We start from the raw sequence: 5,000 nt of genomic DNA on the forward strand, positions 1-5,000 counted from the left end.
CGTCTCCCTCAGGGCCTCCCTGAGTCTGGCTGTGATCTCTCCTCTCCGGGACCCAGGAGAGATGAGCCGGTCTACAGAACCCGGCCTGTCTGACGTCCCATCCCCCGCACAGGTCCGATCAGAGGAACAGCTCGCACACGAGGCGACCACATCACACACCGGCATACTGAACCCATACTGCCCCCACCCCCACACAGCAGCACACGCACACACGCACAGACACGCACACACACACAAACACACACACGCACGCACGCACGCACGCACACACACACACACACACACACACACGCGCGCGCACACACACACACACACACACACACAAACACACACACACACACACACACACACACATGTACACACACACTCAGCCACCAAACCCTCTATAAAAGGAGAGCCTATGTTTCTTTGCTCGAGTCCCCCCCACTTCTTGACCCCGACACTGACAGGAGGAGGAGGAGGAGGAGGAGGAGGAATTCTCCAGAATGCGAAGGAAATGCACAGCTGTTCCGTTTCGGTATACAGTAGCTCACCACCTCGGGATGATCGATCTTGGAGAGCTGTATAAAAAAAAATCCCTGCCGCTTGGCCCCCCCTACTTTAGCGATGCTCTGTGCCAAGCGCTTGTCACCAGGCCGGCTCCTGCGTCAGCCTGGCTTCAGACGTGGCTACGGCCTCGGTGACGCATTCTACTCTACTGTGCACCTGCCTGTGTGGGCGACCGGGTGTGAGAGGGAGGCAGAGAGGGAACAAGCACAGGCCTAGGGAGGGAGGGAGGGATGGAGGGAGGGAGGGGTGGAGAGAAGGAGCGAGGGAGAGAGGGAAGGAGGGAGGTAAGTTGGGGTGAAGGGAGGTAGGGAGCGAGAGAGAGAGAGGGGGGGTGATGGAGGAATGGTAAGAATGAATGTGTCAGACAGGCTCAGACAGGACACAGGCGTATCCCACAATACACTTCATCATTATCGAAACCCGATTGCAGGGAACAATCCATTAGCAGCTGTGACAGGTGGATCAGCCACGAGGCTTAGTCATGACTCCGCTGCTGCTGCTGCTCTGCTGTCTGGCGGTCGGCCGCTCTGGTGTCTGTTGATCTGCTGTCTGGCGGTCCGCTGTCTGTTGCTCTGCTCTCTGTCAGTCTGCTCTCTGTCAGTCTGCTCTCTGTCAGTCTGCTCTCTGTCAGTCTGCTCTCTGTCAGTCTGCTCTCTGTCAGTCTGCTTTCTGTCTCTCTCGGTCCAGACTAGCGTACAGCTGTACTGTAGGCCCAGTAGGCCTGTCCTGGGTCAGTTCCACTCTGCATCATCTCCCGGTGAGTTCTACTGAGTTGGGTTTGGCAGGCTGGGTTTGGCAGGCTGGGTTTGGCAGGCTGGGTTTGGCAGGCTGGGTTTGGCAAACTGAGTTTGGCAGGGAAGGTTTGGCATAGTGGGTTTGGTAGAGTGGGTTTGGCAGACTGGGTTTGGCAGGCTGGGTTTGGCAGGCTGGGTTTGGCAGGCCAGGTTTGGTGTGCTGTCTCTAGTCTTCTGTCTGTAGCTTGCCATGCTGGCAGACAGCGGTGTCTCAGGACAGGACCCAGGCTGGCGGCGGAGACGGAGGGCTGTTGTTGATACAAGGAAGGATTTATCATCCAGCAGGCAGCATGTCATCATCCCAAGAGACAGCGAGAATTTCTGACTGAAAAACACTGATATTTGTGGACACCAAGGGGAAGACTCTTGGATTTTGTGTGAGGAGGATTATTGGCCCATGCAGATAGTGGGCTGTGATTGGTCACTGATGGCAGCTTTCCACTTTTCAAGTATTGCTAACAAGTCCTGCATTCATTAATTATTAACTCACTTCACGGAGTTGGGTAGCTACATTTTTCTTCTTTTCTGGGCTGGATGAGTTTTTCATTTAGTCCCGACTATAGGCTCCTGATGAAATATGTTCAAATGCAGTTATATTTGAAAGGAAGCCGCTGGCTCCGCCCCTACACCCATGTTTGGTGGCATTTGACTCCAGACTACTTTACTCCTAGCCTCCCAGCTCTGTCCTCACTCCTATCCTCCTCCCTCACCTCCTCCCTCCTAACCTCCTCCCTCCTAATCTCCTCCCTCCTAGCCTCCTCAATCCTTATCTCCTCCCTCCTAACCTCCTCTCTCCTAACCTCCTCCCTCCTAACCTCCTCCCTCCTAACCTCCTCCCTCCTAACCTCCTCACTCACCTCCTTCCTCCTAACCTCCTCACTCCTAACCCCACAGACATCTCCTCAGTACCCAGTCTCTCACGATGCCAGACTTTCAAGATCTCCGCCTCTCGCTGCCATAGGAGTAGGGAGTGAACGTTTTCGAGACTGACTCAAGGAGAGTTGGTCTTCATTAGGACATGGGTTTGTTTTTGGACATTGTCTCATGATGCTCAGTAAGCCCAGAGCCCTTCCTCCAATCAAGGGAGTTCCAGTCTCATACTGTAAACTGACAGAAGTAGTTAGTTAAGAGTCAGTTAGTTAAGAGAAAATATGATTTGGTGGTTTGGAGAAAAGAAATAAGAGATAGAAAAAAGAGATAGAAATACACGTTTTTGAGATTAGAGCGAAGTGCAGTAAAAAGAAGAAGAACTTGGCTGGTCTAAATCCATCTGCTCAGAATTTGCCCAGAATTAAAAATCAGGGAGATCAGTGTCATTTTGTTGTAGGAGCTCAAGGTTTTGTATTGAGTCACTCTCTGGCTACTCATCCCCATAGCTGGAGGCCCCACTGGAGGCATATGTTCCCAGTTTGTAGTAGCCCACACACCGACCACACAGCTCAGATCTCTCCGGCTGCACCACACTCATTTAGACATCTTGTGGAGCATTACCGTAAATAAAAATCATGGAGTAAATCATGGAGCTTACTTCAACAAATGACATCATTATGGTGCAGCTTACTGATGGATGCACAGCAGTGCTCTGTGGCTGCTGTGATACTGCTGAATGACAAGGCAGTGGGAGTGGGCAGTGACAGGGAGGTGGGAAAGTAGGTGTGTGAGTGTGCGTGTGCGCGTGTGCGTGCGTGTGCATGTGCGCGTGTGTGTGTGAAACAGTAAACCTGAATGGGAAACACGTTTTTCATGACCTTAGTATCCGTCCAGGCCCCAAGCAGAGAAAATAGACTAGCATTATGTTACCATACTGAATAAACTGTGTACTACAGTAAAACCCAAAAAAACAATCAAGACTCACAGTTGTATAAATATAGTGATGGTCAACTGGAGGCCTGTCTGTAGTTTTCCACCCTGGTTTTGGACCAGCTCTGTGCTACCAGTCCCTCACAGAGACTCAGGATGAAGACAGAGAGTTGGACTGGGATTCACTGAGCTCCATGATGGAAATACAGGACAGAGGGAAGGAGAGGGGGAGGAGAGGAGAGGAGAGAAGAGAAGAGAAGAGAAGAGAAGAGAAGAGAAGAGGAGAGGAGAGGAGAGAAGAGAAGAGAAGAGAAGAGAAGAGAGGAGAGGAGAGAAGAGAAGAGAAGAGAAGAGGAGAGGAGAGGGGAGGAGAGGAGAGGAGAGAAGAGAAGAGAAGAGGAGAGAAGAGAAGAGAAGAGAAGAGAAGAGAAGAGAAGAGAAGAGAAGAGAAGAGAAGAGAAGAGAAGAGAAGAGGAGAGGAGAGGAAAGGAAAGGAAAGGAAAGGAAAGGAAAGGAAAGGAAAGGAAAGGAAAGGAAAGGAAAGGAAAGGAAAGGAAAGGAAAGGAAAGGAAAGGAAAGGAAAGGAAAGGAAAGGAAAGCAGAGGAGAAGATACGAGAAGAGAGGGAAGGGGAGGAAAGGGAAGGAGAGGGGAGGGGAGGAGAGGAGAGGAGAGTGGAGAGGAGAATCAGGACCTGGTGCTCAACGGACGGGGGGAGTCAGCATCAGCTAGGAAGCACTTAAGCCATTCCCAATGAAAATAACTATAAAACCACACATTAATCAGACTCTAATGACCTGCTATTACACATAATGACTGAGTAAACACATTTGGAGACAGACAGACAGCAATGTTCTTTAGTTAATCTCAACACCGTTTAGCCAGGCAGGCAGGAATGTGCTGAGAACAGCTCAGAGAGAGGCGGGGGGGGAGAAAGGAAGACAGTTTGGCCCATAGCCACTATATATAATGCATTTTCTAATGTGAACGATCTAAAAGATATCACTTTATTAAATGGAAAAATATTTCCCCCACCAATATTACCACCCACTTCCTCTCACGCACCCTGTAACAATAACATTATGAAACACATCCCTCACTCTCACACACACACACACACACACACACGCACACACACATGCACACACACGCATACACACACATACACACACATGCACACGCATACACGCACGCACACACACAGACACGCAATACAGACAAGCTGTTTGTATGTAGCCCAGCCAATAGCAGCTAAATACTGTATTTCAGACTTACATGAGAGTAACTCCAGACCTGTCTCCTCCCTCACCCCCAGGCTCTGGGCCCAGTCCAGGTCCGATCACACAGCTTCTACAGAGCCCGCTCCTCCGCAGAAACAGCATAACGTTACCTCAGCTGAGCTGTGTGTGACCCACTGGGTATCACACACTCTCTCCCTGTGCTGTGAGTTCTACCGTACTTATGGCCACCGGCCAAGAGGGGGCCTCTGCTGAACCTCCCCAGCATCCCATTACATCCCCTGGCCTCTCTGTCCTCTCCTATCCTCACTATCGTATCTTCTACTGACCTTCCATGACCTGTCCCATCCTCTTCTGGCCTCACATACAGTAGCCTCTCCTATCCTATTCTGGCCTCATCTAGCCTCTCCCATCCTCTTCTGGCCTCACCTAGCCTCTCCCATCCTCTTCTGGCCTCACCTAGCCTCTCCCATCCTCTTCTGGCCTCACATAGCCTCTCCTATCCTATTCTGGCCTCACATAGCCTCTCCCATCCTCTTCTGGCCTCACCTAGCCTCTCCTTTCCTATTCTGGCCTCACATAGCCTCTCCTATCCTATTCTGGCCTCACCTAGCCTCTCC

General features: G+C 51.0%; 1 protein-coding gene across 1 annotated transcript in view; it reads right to left on the reverse strand.

The window, feature by feature from the left end:
* Positions 1-5,000, reverse strand: part of palld (palladin, cytoskeletal associated protein) — a 56,577-nt gene that overhangs the window by 49,041 nt on the left and 2,536 nt on the right.

Source organism: Borostomias antarcticus, assembly GCF_949987555.1.
Source record: "Borostomias antarcticus genome assembly, chromosome: 10".
NCBI classification, from domain to species: domain Eukaryota; kingdom Metazoa; phylum Chordata; class Actinopteri; order Stomiiformes; family Stomiidae; genus Borostomias; species Borostomias antarcticus.